The 17,052-nt window shown below is 49.1% G+C and overlaps 1 protein-coding gene across 5 annotated transcripts in view; it reads left to right on the top strand.

The window, feature by feature from the left end:
* Positions 1 to 1,417: 1,417 nt before the first annotated feature.
* The window catches only part of CAMKK2 (calcium/calmodulin dependent protein kinase kinase 2), a 52,613-nt gene continuing 36,978 nt past the window's right edge, over positions 1,418 to 17,052 (top strand). For 2 of the 5 annotated variants that reach the window (XM_043441155.1, XM_043441131.1), the window contains exon 1: positions 2,542 to 3,067. The gene's annotated coding sequence lies outside the window, so the exon portion shown is untranslated. Of the gene's footprint in view, positions 1,792 to 1,856; positions 3,068 to 17,052 lie in introns of those variants that run through there. The other 3 variants (XM_043441124.1, XM_043441145.1, XM_043441139.1) reach the window with 3 other exon arrangements.

Raw genomic sequence — 17,052 nt, 5'->3', positions numbered from 1 at the left:
GGGCCAGTCCTTGCTGTAGGAGCTAAGAAAGGGGAGAAGTCAAGGAGGGTGTGGGTCATAGTATTTCAGGAAATTCTTCCAGACAGAAGTGGGTCTTTGGTTTGAATTTAGATTTGAATGGACATGTTTCTCACATAACTAGCTTCTTACTTTACATAGCTGTCCCTGGTGGCTCAACAGTAAAGAATCCGCCTGCAATGTGGGAGAACTGGGTTCGATGCCTGGGTTGGGAAGATTCCCTGGAGGAGGGCATGGCAACCCACTCCAGCATTCTTGCCTGGAGAATTTCCATGGACCAAGGAGCCTGGTGGGCTACAGTCCATGGGGTTGCATTGAGTTGAGTTGCAACCATGGGGTTGCAAAGAGTCAGACACGACTGAGCGACTACCATGCACACAGATATATCTGTGTTTGCCTGTATTAGCTCAAGTGTTTTACTAAAATACAGACACTTGAGTAACACAATGTAAACACAGAATTGCATATTTTAACAAGCAACAGGGAAAGATCAATATTTATTTTGGTTTCTTCAAAGCAGGAGTTGCTAGACTATTGCCCAGGGGCTGAATCTGCCATGCCACCTATTTTTATATGCCCCTCTAGCTAACAATGGTTTATACATTTTTAAATAGTTGAAGAAAAATCAAAACAATAATATTTTGTGACATTGAGAATTAAATGAAATTCAACTTTCAGTGTTCATAAATAAAGTTTTATTCAAACACAGCCATGCCCATTCACTTATTTTTGTCTATGGCGGCCAGAATGTTAGAGTTGAATAGTTACAAAAGAGACCATAGAGCCTGCAAAGCCTAAAATATTTATTACATGGTCCTTTACAGAAAAAGTTTGCTGACCCCTGCCATAGAGTCAGACATGTTCAGAATGCTCCCCATAAACCCCAAGAAATATATTTTTTTGAGACAATAGAAAAATATAGAACCATGCATCTGCCATTCAGAATTGACTATTAATTAATTTTGCCATATGCTTCAAATTCATTTGTAAGTAAAAGGCATGACATCTTACAAGGGCTTCCCTGGTAGCTCAACTGGTAAAGAATCCGCCTGCAATGCAGGAGACCTGGGTTTGATCCCTGGGTTGGGAAGATCCCCTGGAGAAATGATAGGCTACCCACTCCAGTATTCTTGGGCTTCTCTGGTGACTCAGCTGGTAAAGAATCGGCCTGCAATGCGGAAGACCTGGGTTGGAACCCTGGGTTGGAAAGATCCCCTGGAGAAGGGAATAGCCACCCACTCCAGTATTCTGGCCTGGGTGGCAAAGTCAGACAGGACTGAGTGACTTTCACTTTCACATGACACTTTACAACATTCTTTATGCTTTCCATGTCTATTTTCTATCCTTGCCTCCTTATCTTAGTGGCAAACTCATTTGCAAGCATCCCCTTTGCCTTTTTTTTTTTTTTTGCTTTTATTCATTAATTTAATTGGAGGATAATTACTTTAGAAAATTGTGAGGGTTTTTGCCATATATCAACATGAATCGGCCACGGGTATACATATGTCCCCTCCTCTTTGCCTTTTAAAACACTTGTATGAAAAAATAAAACAAAGAAAAAACCACTTGTATGTAGGGAATGTGTCTGTGAACAACAAAGACTCTGTCCTGCAACCTGCTCTTTTACTCAGCATTTTGTTCTGAGCTCTCCCCCTGTCTGTACAAATAGATATGAGGCATTCAGTTGAACTATTGCATCATATCCCATCAAGTGGCTATAACACGTTTCATTGATCCATTCTCCCGATAAACATTTAGGACAGTTGTTCCCAGGTTTTTTTTTTTTTTTTTTTAATTTTTTTATTAGTTGGAGGCTAATTACTTCACAATGTTCCCAGGTTTTTATTCTTACCGACGAACGCTGGCATGTTGAATAACACCAGAACGGGCGGTCATTTTAGTGGAACGCTCTGAATTGCTTGTGAGCGCTTCTGCTGCGTGAAAATGCCAGAGGAACTAAATTGAAAGGGACATCGAACCTTTAATTTGGACCTTGAGTCAGGACTGAGTTTTGCAACCATCCAAGGACAGGCGGCGTCAGGCAGCCCTTGTGAGGTCTTAAGCCCCTCCCCGGAGCGCTGTCACCCAGCTGGGAGACTAAACACTCTCCAAGGGTTCCAGCGAAGTCAGGCGCCAAAGGGGTAAAATGTTTGGGAAGAATATGATGTATGTCACAAAAAGCATCTCAAGTAGTCTTTGGGAAAGCCAGAACTTCATTGGTTTTCCTGTAGTTCGGTACATCCAGGTGGAGTGGCGGTGGGAAAGGAACACAGTCCCCAGTCTTTAGGGCGGGCCCCGAGCAGCGGTCTCTGGGGAGGCGGGGGCGGAAGGGGGGTCCCCCGAACGAGTGGTGACCCGAAATCCAGGCCGCATCCACCGCCGGGCGCCTGGGGCAGGGGTAGCAGCCGGGCACGTGAGCGGAGCCTCGAGGCGGGGCCGCGGGTGACTCGCAGGCTTGGGGAAGTTTCCGAGGCTCAGCCACCGCCCCGCAGTCCCCGCGTTTGACTAAATGAAGCGAGCGCAGCCGGCACGTCCGGCCTGCGCGAAGTGCCGCGGCAGCGGCGGGGAGAAGCCTGGCAGGTGACGCCGCGGGCGGAGGCAAAGTTGCAGCGCCGCCTCCCGCGCTCCCGCTCCCCGGCAGGTCTCTTCCCTCCTCGCGGGTCCGCAACCTCTCCCGACCCCGCTCCAGGCCCTGCCTCACCTCCCTCTCCTCCGCCTCCTCCCTTATCTTCTCCCTGCCCTCAGCCTCGCCGCTACTTTCGTCTCCTCAGGCTCCCGCCGCCCTCCTCTCCTCGGCGCGCGGCCGAGCCCTCGGGGGCGCGCGGCGGGCGCGGGTGGCTCCGAGCCGGGGTTTCCAGAGGCCGCAGCCAATCTCCGCGCAGCCCGCGGCCGCGTCGCGCCCGAGCCGGGACCCGCCGGCTCCTCCCTTCCCGCCCCCCGCGCGCCCGTCGGGGCCGCGGAGAGGAGCGCGCGGCCGCGCCGAGCCGAGCGGAGCCGAGCGGGGGACGCAGAGCGCGGGAGGAGGCGGCGGCGGCGGCGTGGAGCCCAGGTGAGCTGGCGGGAGCTGGGCCGCTGGCGGGGGACGCGGCCGCCGCAGCCCCGGCGGGCGCCCTCGCCCCCTCAGGGTGCGGGACCACGGCCGGGATTGCAGACAAAGCCCTGAGGCCGACCCCGGGTTCCCGACGCCGAGGGGACCCCACGTGCGCCGCCCCACGCCCCGCCACGTGGGGACGCGGCCCCCGGCGCCCCTTCCCCCGCGTCTTCGGGGCGCAGGGGGCCTGGAGGTGGCCGCCTCGGCTGGGCCGCGCCCGGCCCGGGGTGGCAGGGGCGGTCCCGGAGTTTGGAACCGTTGTCACCGGCGGTCGGGGCAGTTCGGGATCTCGGAGGCGGCCTAGGCCCACCCCCTCGCGTTTGACAGGTGGCGAAAGCCGGGGCGCGCAGGCGAGCTGAGGGCTGACAGACTTTGAGCGGCCCATCCCCGCTCCCCTCTTGTCTCGGGGGGGTGCACACCGGCGCCGTGGTGGGTTGGACACCTGGCGGCAGGACCCTGGACCGGCTGTTGTGGGACCGGGGGCCCCTCAGCCTCTCCTCTGTCGGCCCTCTCTGCCCCCGCCCCCTTCTCTCAGCCGGAACCTCACAGGCTTGGTCTTTTTTGACCTAAATTCACCTCGGGGCCGCTGCATACTGTGAACAAGGGGAGGTGCCTTCGCCGGTACCCTCCACCTGACTCTTGCGGACGCGGAGATGTTGGGTCCGGTCCCCGCTCAGCTTTGGCCTCGGTGCCTGGGCTGCCCGCTCCCCCGCCCGCCCCCGGTTCCAGCCTTGCGCTTTTCCTGGCTTCCCCACCCCCTGCACTGCCCAGTTTGGGAAGCGGGGTGTTTTCACAGCTCTGCCAGCGGCCCTGCTGCTCTCACTTGGCGCTGAAGAGGTGGCGCCGAAGCCCCTCCTATCTCCTTGCTAAGGTTGGGGCAGAGGGATGCTGCTTGCAGGGCCGGGGATCTCGGTGCCCGCAGTAAGAGGGGCACGCTGGCCCGGGGTGGGTCATGCAGTGCCCTCCTCCTTAGGGGCAACTTTTACCTTCCTCAGTCAGGAAGTTCCCACAGTCCTAGAGATAGAAACTTCTGTGCGTTAGAGCTTTGCTGTCATTTGCCACCCCCCTCCCGTGGCTCTCCCCCAAGGGAGAGAGAAGTAGATAGCTGCGGCCCCATAGACCCCCTTGTTCCTAGGGAGAGGCCGGGGCAGCAACACTGGGAGGGCTTTGCGGGAGTTACACCCGCCCCCCGCACCCCCCTCCAACCCCAAAGTGCCTCACAAAAACATTCAGCTTGAGAACAAACTGTGCATGCTATGCAAAGTGCAGCTTCGTGGTGGGTCCTAGAACTCCTTTCCGGACCGCGGGTCCTAAACCCTTCATCTATAGAGAACAGCCTTTTGTAGGGAGAGCGCACAGACTATTTTTGTGATAAAAAGTAATGCCCATCATTTGATGGGCCCCTAACTTGGATAATAATAATAATGTTCATAACCAGCATTTATGGAGTTCTTACTATGTGTTAGATGGGCTCCGCAGATGGCTCAGTAGTAAATAATCTGCCTGCCAAAGCAGGTTTGATCCCTGAGTTGGGAGGATCCCCTGGAGGAGGAAATGGCAACCCGCTCCAGTATTCTTGCCTGGAAAATTCCATGGGCTACAGTCCATGGGGTCACAAAGAGACAGACATGACTGACTGACTGAGAGCGTGTGTTAAATACTATACTGTGTGTTGCAGGCATTATCCCATTTATTGCCTACCCAAATCTTGTAAGGTGGGGATTTTTATCTCCATTGTAGTAGAGATGAGGAAACTGAGGCTAAAAACAATCCTGCACTTTGCTAGGAGTTAGCCCATTTTATAGAAGGGCTCAGGGAGGCTAAGTAACTTGCCCAGGGTCACACAGCCAACTCTTGACCACCTGTTCTAGAACAGAGGCCTTTGCAAGGCTGCCCTAGGCTTCTTGAGGAGCCCAGAAATGTTTGCTAAAACAGCCTGAGGTGCCACGGTAGTGATGCTGATTGACTTGGGCTTGTGTTTGTTTTCAAGTTGTTAGTGGGCTGGTAGACAAGTATATTCACTAATAACTATGCAGTAGTTCTCATCAGGGCTGTTTCCACCTTCCTGGTGAGCATTTGGAGAAGTGTGGGGGTGACTTTTGGTTGTCAAAATGAAGCTGAGCACTTCTGACTTCTGGTAGGCAGAAGCTGGGGGTGCCAAATATCCTGCAGGCAGGCCAGATTCACAGCAGGCGTGAAGAATTGCCCTGCCCTAAATGGCTAAGAGTGCTCCTGCTGAGAAATACCAGGAGGAATAAGTGCTGTGGGAATGAGGAAACAGAGGGCAGTGGGGGTTCTGGAGAAATCCCTTCTGACTGGTGTGAATACTGGAGGCTTCCTGAAGGAGGTGTCATTTGTGCTGAACTTTGAAGGATGGGCTGAAAAGTGGAGATTGGCTAGGAGGAGGGGAGGGGAGTAGGATGGGATGACCTAGCAGAGGAAACTTTCTGGAGTAACCTGGAATCCCCTTCTTGAGAACTGCATCCCAGATGGGCTGGTTGGTGGGGAAGCGCCTCTCTCAGGAGGAAGGGATGGGCGGGTGGGGCAGGCCAAGCCTGTTTTCAAGGCTTTTCGGCTGAGATTTTAACGTGGGCCACAGAATCGCCCTGACCGCATCATGAACCCATTTCATGGATGGGCTTGGAGAGGCTGAGTAGCTCGTTCAGGATCATGGTGGTTGTGGGAAGCATATGGTTCTCATTTCCTGATGCCGGGGATTTCGGGCAAATGCTATTTCAGATTTTCCTTTGGGTCAGAGGGCCTTGTTTTGCTATTTTGCACAGATGTTTTGCTTTCCCGGTAGCTCCTCCCCTTTGGACCGGGCCAGATAACCTAGATGTGGGCTTCACTGGCTCCATGGAGCTGCAGTGGCCTTTGGCCTCACTTCTGTGCCTTCTTAACTGGAAAGTTGAGGAAATCGCCATTTCCCTTTTGGAACTGACTTTTCTTCCTTCAGGCTGTGCTTGTTATATACTGACCTGTTAAGAATATAGGACCTATTGTGTCTGGCTTTCATTGAACATAATATTTTCAAGGTTGACCCTTGTTGTAGAATATATCAGTGCTTTCTTTCTATGACTGAATAATCTGTGTATGGATACACCATATTTTGTTTATCCATTCATCTGTTGACTGACACTTGTATTGTTTCTGCCATAAGAGCTTCTTCTTTTTTAAATTTTAATTAATTAATTTACTTATTTTTGGCTGTGCTGGGTCCTCATTGCTGCACTTGGGCTTTCTCTCGTTGCCGTGAGCAGGGGCTACTCTCTAGTTGGGGTGTGTGGGCTTCTCACTGCGGTGGCTTCTCTTATTGTGGAGCATGGGCTCAAGAGCTCCCGCTCAGTAGTTGTGGCTTAGTTGCCCTGTGGCATGTAGAGTCTTTCTGGATCATTGGTAGGTGGATTCCCATCCACTGGACCACCAGGGAAGCCCCATAAGAGCTTCTTAAAGCCTTTGTACTTTCTTTAGCTTCTTAAACTTCTTTGTACTTTCATTTGCCTCCGCAGCCCCCAACTAATAAACTTCTGGGTACAAGACATTACTTTGTCACTCTATTTGCAGGGAGAAAGTGATGGAAGAAAGGTTCTCCAAAATCAACTGGAGACCAGCTTCCTGGAACAAGGAAACTCCCTTACTTTTCAAAACTCTCTTACTTCACCCTCCTAGCTTCAGTTTAAGCCCATCACTTCCCAGGTCAGCTCACAGTGTGATTTTCAGGGAGAGCCTGGATTTTATTGAGTTTCATTCAGTTCAGTCATGATGTGTTAAATGCAGGTTCCTGTGTGATTTTATTGGTATACATATTGTGAGATTGTTTTCCAGGTAAGGAAATCCACAAAGTAGAGAAAGCCTCACCAGACAGATGGTGCTGGCACCCTGTGGCCAGGCATGGAGTCAGCTCAGGTCCTGATGGCTTTGCCAGGAAAGCCCACCAAGAACATGGAAATGGAGTGGTATGATCAGTGAGCTGGAAGGAAACCCAGAGAATTCCAGCTCCTCAACCCCTCCTATATGATGGCTGGGAAAAGTGGAGTGCAAAGAAGGGAGAACGTAGTCTTTTTAGAGAGAACATTGCTTATGGGCCGTGTTGTATGCTGGGCACTTTTCTAGAAGATTGACTCTACAGCTACCCTCTAGGTAGGTTGCTGCAGCTCCATTTTACAGATGAGAAAATCAAGGCCGAAGTCCCCTGAGATCTGTATAGTTTCCTGACATACCTTCTCATCCTGAGCACTAGTGTCTCCCTTGGCCTCCTTATGCTGCCAAATGCTGCCCATGTTCTCATGGAGTGGAATCCACCTTCCCCAGGAGATTATGGTGTGGAAATGATTTCCAAATGGTTGTGCTCTCAAAAAAAAAAAAAAAAAGATTTTGAATGGTTACTTTTTCTTCCTTCCCTGATTGGATCCCTTCCTTGATAAAACCAAAAAGAAGGGCATATTTAAAAGGAGCGCTGTTTGACTTCACAGGAAAGACCTCTGGCATTCCCTGCTGCGGAATGCTAGTGACCAAAACGGGGAAGGAATTATTTTAGCTGCCAGTGTTTTCAGTTTCAGTCATGTGTGTAGTGTTGCTGCTGAATTTTCCTCCTCAATTATGAAACATTTTAAGGATAGAGGGGAAAAAAAAGTGGATAGAGGAAAAAAAAATTGCATTGTTGACTGGCTTATGGTTTTGGAAGGCTGGAAGGAGGCCCGGGGCAGAAATGGGGCAGAGCAGGGTGCTGGTGATCTTTCACTGAACCCACACTTTTGGGAGGGGCTGGTGACAAGCTCCGTCCTGGGAACCAAGGAACGCTGGGACTTGATCCTTGTCCCTAAGGAGTGCCTGAGTGAGCAGTCTGGAACTGTTGAGGATCGGTTTGGAAAAGATGAACAATTCTAGCATTTTTCCGTTTTGAAAAGCACGGAAGAAAGAAAATGGGAAGATCTGTTGTGCCCCTACCCTCCTCACCCCCAGAAAGCTGCTGAGCAACTATTTTTATGTTGTCCCTTTTTATCCCTGTTGGCTTCTGTAAATAGTTGAGGGATGGCGGTTGCAGAGATAAAAATGCTAATTCCAACCTGGAGAGGAGACATTGATAGTCCCCCAAGGAATTGGGGAGGGAGGCCGAGATCTTGCCCCTCTGCCCCTGCTGCTTGGGCATGGGGTGGGAAGTGAGTGGGAGGGGGGGTGGGGAAGGCACACAGTGGGAAGTGCCTGAGATAAGCCTCTGTTGGAGAAGTTTAAATGGGGAACCAGTGGTTTGGTGGGGGGGCAGGGTGTGGAGGAAAGGACACCTCCCTTGTGAGTTTTTAAAGCCGCTTAGGGATTTTGCCATTAAGGCCTCTGGCAGAGATCGTATTTAGATTTTTTCCAGACAATTCTACTGCCCTCTGGGTTCAAGGGTGGGGGACAAGATTGGACCCCCAGAGCCAGCTTCCAACCCTTCTTTGCCCCTGGCTGGGGCTGCTTTGTGCTGGAAGCTGGGAAGGGAGGAAGCTAGATTTAGCATCACCTCCAAACAGCAGGGAAGAGGAAGGGAGAAGGGCTGTGGGTGGGCGAGGCCTGGATGCCTGTAGATTCCCAGTCGGCCCCCTCCCTCTGATTTGTCAAGCTGCAGAATGGTGGAGTCAAGTCTTTTTCTTTTCATTACAAATTGAAATTTCAATTGTTTCCCACTTCTTCCTTGTTGTCGGTTAGTCATGTCCAACTCTTTGGGACCCCATGAACTGCTGCACTTCTTCCTTAGGTTCAGTGAAAGACTGGGAGGGATTCAGTGGGAGAAGAGGAAGTAAGAGGAAGTAAGATGGACCTCACCTTTCTAAATACCCTCAACATCCACACCCACACTCACCCATTCATTCATGCTCTTCAAGGCAAGGACCATCTGCACACACCTGGCCTTAGGTACCTGGCAAGAGATGGGGGATGCTCTCTCTTTCTGTGATACTTCCTTATTGACCTAACAGTAGTTGTCTAGAAACTCTTAAGACAGTGGAGGTTCTTACTCCGCCAGCATCCAGGGCAGAAGGGGACACTGCAGGGGTCAGGGGTCATACCCTGGCCTAGCCTGGACCTGCTGGGCTGCCTAGGAGAGGTCATCTCATCTCCCTGGTCTCAACCACTACTTTTGTAGCCCTAGTGTGTTGATTATGAAAGCTGTGAGAGCGTGTGCAAAATTCTTGACACAGATAAGCAAGGATGCGAAGTTATAGGCACACTCTGCTTTTAATTTTGTAAAAAGTGATGCATATGGATAAGAATTAGAAGGGAAGATGGAAAGAGTTAAGTTAGCATAGTGTGATTAGAAAAAAATTATTTTAATATAAATTAAGGGGGCTTGAACTTGATAGCCACTGAAGTGCTTTCTTGGCAACAACTTCTATTTAGGGAGCACTTGCTGTGTGCAGGGACCTGTGTGGTGGTAGGTGAGGTCGACATTGTTATCCTCAAGGTTACCAGCTAAGGAGAAGAACTGTGCCCTTGATCACAAATGCTACCCCCTCTCTCTGGGAGCCTTTGATTTCACACCTGTACTTTCCCAATTCACTGTGTGATTTGGTACAGGACACTCAGATTCTGTGTTTCAGTTTTCCTTATCGGTGAGGTAAGCATGATAATAGTACCTAACTCATAAGGTTGTTGTGATGGTTAAACGAGATGATACATGCATGGTGTATCATGGTGTAGCGCCTGCCACTCGGCCAGCACTATAGACTAGTTATCACTGTTATTGCATCTACAACTACTATGGTTGCTGCTATAGTGATGTCATTAAAAAAAATATTTTAATTGGAAGAAAATTGCTTTACAATGTTGTGTTGGTATCTGTCTACAACAACGTGAATGAGCCGTAATTCTGTATATATCCCCTCCCTCTTGAGTCTCCCTCCTCTCCCCACTTCCCACGCCTCTAGGTCATCACAGAGTGGCAGGCTGAGTTCCCTCTGTTATATAGCTCCCTCTGTTATATGTCAATGCTACTTTCTCAACCTGTTGATTCTTGTGTTAAAAATACTAGTCAGTTTCTTCCCTTCATTCCATCCTGTTGATAAGCCCTTTCCTTCCCTGTTTTTGATTTTTTTTCCCCCCTGTTAAAATTAAAAAAAATTTTTTAAAGCAATTTGAAAATGTTGATGTCTGCCAAACTGTCAATGTGAAGGCTGTCAGGGGTTTCAGCTGCTTGGCAGTTTGGCCTGGTTGGGAGCCTTAAAGTGTAGGGAACTGATCATCTGTCAGGGAGCTTAGTGGAGAAGCTTTTCTGTCAATCAACTCTGTATCATTTGTCTGTTAGGACTTTTGGTTGTAAATGTCAGAAAACCAACTGCAAACTAGCTTATGCAATAAATGGGAATTATTGGCTCATGTAGATTAAGAACTCCTAGGGATACATGGGCTTCAGGCAGGGCTGGATCCAGGTGCCCACACAATGTCTCCATCTTTAATTCTTTTCTGTCTCTCTCCTCTCTCTGTCAGCTTCATTCTAAGGAAGGGTTCTTCAAGCCCCAGGTAACTCTAGAAGTACATCTTCATTGCTCTGTGTTCCACAGAAAGAGACATTCTTAATACTTCCATAAAATCCTAGAATAAGACTAGTAGACTGACTTGGGTCACACATCCACTCTTGAAACAATCACTTGAATAGAGCAGTTGATACCCAGCTGACCAGACAGCACGGCCAGCTCCATGGAGTCCCCTTTGACACACAAGGATCGGTTCCAGACGTGACTCATACTGTTATCATGTATGTTATCATACTAAAGGAACTTGGATGGATTCAAGGCCAGCTAAAGAAAGCGTCTGACCTTCTGAGTGGTCTTGGGATGAATAAAATAAACAGTGACCTCTCGCCAGTATTTATTGAGTGCTGGCAGTGTTCTAGAAAGTTCTAGGTCCTGGAGTCCAATAAACAAGAAAGGGAAAGGCAACGCTCTCACAAGTTAAGTCACACTGACATCTCTGTGCCCGTGCACATCTTCCCGAGCATTGTAAGACACCACACCTTCACATTCTCACTTCTCACACAGGTTGGAGTGTCAGGGAGGCAGAGGAATGGGCTTAGATATCCCTCTTTGTTAGAGATTTTGGCTCAGCCTGGACTTCCTTCTGGACACAATATGTGGACATTGCAAGGCTGTACCTGTCATTTTTAGCCCCTTTCTGAAAAACTCAATCAGTTTTAGCCCTGCTTGGAACTACTGCGTAACTTTGGACAAATCAGTAAATCTGTCTGAGCCTTCCTTTTCTCATTGGTGAAATGAAATGATTGGAATAGGTGATCACTGACGTGTGCCCTTTATAGCACTAAGGCCCAATGCATCTCAGAGTAGGGCCTGTAGGGGTGAGATAGGTGATGAGAGGTGGAATAGAAGGAGGATGGGTAACATGGCACTCAGCCTGTCCTTGGCGTTGGGAAGCCAAGGGGGAGCAGTGAGGACTGTGGTATGCAAACCAGTGAGTCTACTGTCCAAAGCTACAGGGAGTTGTTGCCAGGAAAGAATTCAGGCCTAGTGCTGTCAGTGTTCAGTTTTTCAAGAGACTGGACATTTTGATTTTTTATCTGAAATCTCCTGGCTCTGAAATATTGGCATCTCATTCAAATAGTTTTAAACATAGTGTAGGCCAAGCAAAATATATCGGGTGGCCAGCCATCCCACGAGAGGGACTTTTGGCTCTAGGGACTGTGATGGGGATGGAGTCTGTTCACTCCAAAGCCAGCACTTCCACATTCCCTGGTGGTCCAGTGGTTAGGACTCTGCACTTTCACTGCCCAGGGCCCTGGTTCAGTCCCTGGTCGGGGAACTAAGATCCTGCAAGCTGCACAGCGCAGCCAAAAATAAATAAATAAATTATAGATTAAAGAAAGAAAAAAAAAAACAACCCAGCACCATCCCTCATGTCCTCTGTCAAGGAAGGACCCTTGTCTCTGGGGGAAACGATCAGTTTCAATGCCTCCAAACTAAAGACTATACAAGGAGAGACAGTTTTAAGAGTGTGTCACTGAGTCTGATAAAGACTGCTTGGTTGGGCCAAGGCCCAGAATCTGGAATATTCCAGCTGACATCAAGTCTCAGCATTGCATCAGCTGCTACAGCCGAGCCCCCCAGGTCTCCCCCTTAAGTTCTGGGAGACACCCTCTGCATCGTGGCCTCTGGGGCAGCAGGCTTGTGTGATTGGGTGGGGAGCTGTGTTAGTTTGCTAGGATTGCCATGACAGAGTACCACAAACTGGGCAGCTTCAACGACAGAAATGCATTATCTCACAGTCCTGGAGGCCAGAAGTCTGAGAGGCCGGAGGTTCCGGAGGCTGAAAGTCCCAGAGGCCTGAAGTCCCAGATGGAGGTGTTGTAGGGCTGGTTCTTCCCAGGGCCATGAAGGAGAATCTGTTCCTTGTCTCTCTTCTGATGTCTGGTGGCTGTTGGCAGTCTTGAGCGTTCCTTGACTTGTAGGTGCAGGACCCCAGTCTCTACCTTCACATTCTCATGGTGTTCTCCATGTGGTGTGGGTCTGTCCAGATTTCCCCCTTTTCTTAAGGACAGAAGTCATATTGCATTAGGACTCTGGCATATCTTTTTGGGGGGACACAATTCCATAACCCATAACAGGTGCCGAGTGGGGCCTCTGTGGCTTTGCCTGGGCCACCCCTCCTGCTCCTCTCAGCTTCCGACAAAAATCTTGTGCTCTGGCCCCTCCAGCTGCCCACTGTCCTCCGACCCCATTCAGTTCCAGGGGTCTTCTTTCTGTTTCCTCCCCTCTCCCACCTCTTTCCTGGTGCAGGGCTTTCTCAGAAGCTCTTTTCTCCTCCTGGAACAAGTTGCTGCCCTCTTAGCACCAACTCACCCTGTTGGTCTCAGTTTAAATATAACTGCCCCAAGTGAGGCCTCTCTTGACCCAGACCCTCCCACTCAGACCGCCCCCCTCCCCAGGTCCCTGTGTTGTTCTCTTTGATGTTATCCTGGTTTTCTCCTACAGCTTGTGCTTATAGAGTCACTTGTGCGCCTGTTTTTCAGAAATTACTTTTATTCTGTTTATCTGGCACATAGTAAGTCCCCAGTAGTTTCTTGTTGAAGGAAGGAATGGATGAGTGAATTTCCTTTTGGACTTCCCTAGGCCTCAGTTTCCTCAGGTGAGAGAGGATGTGGCTGGCCAAGCCTGTTATCCCAGGGAGGACGTCGTCTCTGGCCTTGGCAGCATCCGCACAGCTATTTTTGGGCCCCTCTCTTGTCTCGGGGTGTCTGCTGGGACCTCAGGGGAGCCTGCAGAGGACCCTGTGACATGGGTCAGGGCATATCCCTGGCTCGCTCGCTGGCTACGTACTGTGCTGAGCAGGGCAGGTTGGAAACTGCCCCCAGGAAACGGGAGCGCGTTTCCTGGAGGCCCGTACACTTGGCTTCCTGGCAGAGGAAGGAGCGTTCCCTTCATCCTGGCCTGGAGCCCCGTCCATCTGCTCCAGGAAGGTTCTGGTCCTCTGTTTGAGCCACCTGTGAGAGGGGAGGGAGGGGAGAGAGGGCTTGCCAGCCAAGGGCGGTAGGGAGGCTTCAGGGCCTGGGGCAGGACCCGTGGATTGGGCAGGAGGCTCAAGGAGGGGACTTCTGGAATTTTGTCAAACCTCAGCCCTTCCCTCCGCCACCCAAAATCAAATGCTTAGCTGTCCCTCTCTCAGAGGGCCTGTGAGGATTAAATGATAACCTAGACAGAGCCTTAACCGTAATTGGTAAAGAAGTGCTCAGTTGAATGTAGCTGTTATAACGCAAACCATTGTCTTTTGTGTGAATCCCCACCCCACCACCCCCAGAGTGTTGGTACCTTTCATCAGCTCCTTTAAAGGCTGTGACCTCAGAGGATATGTGACCTTAAAACCAATCAGACTCTGGCTTAGACTCTATGGGGTCAGTGGTGCTGAATGGCCAAGGCCTTGCCTGCCAGGCCTTGCTGCAGACCCAGTGAGTGGCCTCCAGGTGGCTTTGAGGCACTGAGGTTTGTGTCCCTTGGGGCTCTTTCTTGAGACCTGGACACACCTGTCCCTCCAGCACAGAGGTCCCCTCTTCCATCCCAACTGCTGCCCCTGCCCCAGCAGGTGCATTTTCCCCCCTTCTTTTTCCTCCAGGCCTCAAGGGCCAAGGCACAGGCCAGACACTAGCTTGTCACGGAGACTGATTAAAAGCAGCTTTGCCGGGAGTGGATGGCTTGGTGTCCTTGGCCTGGAGTGGCGATCGATAAGCAATTGTTTTCCTGTTGGCAAGAAAAAAAAATTCTCCATTAATTTTCTCAGGTGCTGCCGGACTAGTTTTCTTTTCAGGAACTCTGCAGCCCTGTCAGAAGTGGTCCTGGGAAGGAGGACGGGCCTGTGGAGGGGAGGCAGGTCCTCGATGCCAAGGCTACAGCACACACACAGGAGGAAGAACATTCTGGAACACAGCCTGGCAGGTCGTGGGCATTCAATAGGTTTTTGTTGGAAGAGGAGGTTTTTGAGCACTTTAAGCATGCACCAAACATGAATATTGAGTTCTTAGCTCAGTTAATCCTCATGACTTGGGTGAGTGCCCATTTTATAGGTAAGAAAACCGAGGCTGCAACCCCAGGCAGTCAAACTTCAGGGGCTCTGCTTTTCCACTCCTGGGAAATAAGGATGATAAAAAGGATATGTAAAGTAACAGCAACTGGGACTATGCAGAACATTGAACTCAGGTTGTGTTCTTTCACTGAAGAGAAAGCCAAGACAGGGGACCCATTTAATGATTTTTTTCTCAGATACAGCCAGAGTGGGACAGAAGGTTAGGAGACAGGGTCAACTGTTTCCTCCTCCAACTGCTCCTGCAGTCAGGCCTGATCATCCTAATTCCTCTTGTGGTTACAGTTACTTTCTTTTAAAAATTCATTTCTGAATAGTTACTATTTGCATACTTACTTTTATAGGATTAAAAGTAAATACAGTGAAAATTTAGTCCCTCCCACCCTGCCCTTCCCCACCCACCGACTTCTGCAAACCAGTTGTCTTCTCTTGAGGCCACTGTTATCATTTTCTTGTGTATCTTTTCAGAAATATGCTGTGCATACTCAATTATGTACGGATGTATGGTCCTTTCCCGTTGTGCCAACAGCAACATGCTAGTGCCTTGGTTTTTTCCCATGTAACAGTATGTCTTGGAGCTAATTCATATTAGGATGTATGGAGTCATCTCTTTTAAAATAAATGCATGATTTTCTCCTGGGCTACATGCATCTCATTTTATTTACTCAGTCCACCATGGATAGTCATTTCAAACCACACTACAAACATAATCTTGTACATATATCATTTTTTATATGTGAGATTGCTTATAGGCTAAATACTCAGGTACAGAATTGCTAAGTCAAGGTATGTGCATTTGGAATTTTATTAGATAATGGTGAATTTCCCTTCATAAGGATGCTACTAGTTCATTTGTTGTTGTTCAGTCGCTCAGTCATGTCTGACTCTTTGTGACCCCATGGACTGCAGCACGCCAGCATGCCAGGCTTCCCCATCCCTTACCATCTCCCAGAGCTTGCTCAAAGTCATGTCCATTGAGTCAGTGATGCCATCCAACTATCTCATCCTCTGCTGCTTCTTTCTCCTTTTGCCTTCAGTCTTTTCCAGCATCAGGGTCTTTTCCAAAGAGTTGATTCTTCATTTCAGATGGTGCCAAAGTATTGGAGTTTCAGTTTTAGCATCAGTCCTTCCAATGAATATTCAGGGTTGGTTGCCTCTAGGATTGATCATCCTCCCCATGAAAAAAAGTGCTGATACTATATTTTTTGTCTTTGCCAGTCTGATAGTTGGAAAAAAGGTATTTTATTGTAGCTTTATTATTATTTTCTTAATTTTGGTAAAATATATATAACATAAAATTTACCATTTTAACCACTTTCAGGTGTACAATTCAGTGGTCCTGTTTACATTCAGAATGTTGTGCAGCCATCACTGCTAATCCATATCCTGAACTTTTTCTTCACTCCAAACAGAAACTCTGTACCTCTTAAGCAATGACTCCCTGTTTCCCTCTCCCCTAGTCTCTGGTAACCTCTATTCTAAACTTCCTGTCTCTCTGAACTTGCCTGTTATCTAAGTGATGTATAGTATTTGACTTTTTAAATGTTTGGTTTGTTTCACTTAGCATGTTTCCAAGGCTCATCCATGTTATAGAATGTGTCAGAATGTTACTCCTTTTATCACTGAATGATATTTTATTGTCTAAACAAACCACATTCTGTTTATCCATTCTTCCACTGATAGACCCTTGAGATGTTTCTAGCTTTTGGCTATTGTGAATAATGCTGCTATGAACATGGGTGTATAAGTTTCTGTTTGAATCCTTGCTTGCAATTTTTTGGGGTGTGTGTATGTGTGTGTATATACATACATACATATATATATACACACACACACACACACACATATATATGGAATTGCTGAGTCAAATGCTAATCCTACAGTTAACTTTTTGATGACCCACCAAACCATTTCCTTGTAGTTTATTTATTTTGGGCAGTGCTGGGTCTTCGTTGCTGCGTGTGAGCATGTCTAGTTGTGGTGAGCAGGGGCTACTCTCTAGTTGCATTGCTGAGGCTTCTCATTTTGGTGGCTTCTCTTGTTGCAGAGCATGAGCTCCAGGGCACACAGGCTTCGGCAGTCGTGGCTCATGGCCTCCAGAGCGTGGGCTCAGTAGCTGTGATGCATGGACTCAGTTGCCCCACAGCATGTGGGGTCTTCCTCGACCAGGGATCGAACCAGTGTCCCCGGCATTGCAAGGCAGACTCTTAACCAGTGGACCACCAGGGAGGCTCTCCTTGTAGTTTGAATTTGCACTTCTCTTACTGTAACTGAGGCTGAGCATCTTGTCACATGATTGGGTACTTTGTCATTCCTTTACACTGAACCCTGTGGGTTCATAAATCATGCCGTGTCTGGGCTGGGATGCTGTTTTTATTTCCTTAATG

Source organism: Cervus canadensis, chromosome 1 (assembly GCF_019320065.1).
Source record: "Cervus canadensis isolate Bull #8, Minnesota chromosome 1, ASM1932006v1, whole genome shotgun sequence".
NCBI classification, from domain to species: domain Eukaryota; kingdom Metazoa; phylum Chordata; class Mammalia; order Artiodactyla; family Cervidae; genus Cervus; species Cervus canadensis.
This window is presented reverse-complemented; position numbering and strand designations above follow the sequence as displayed.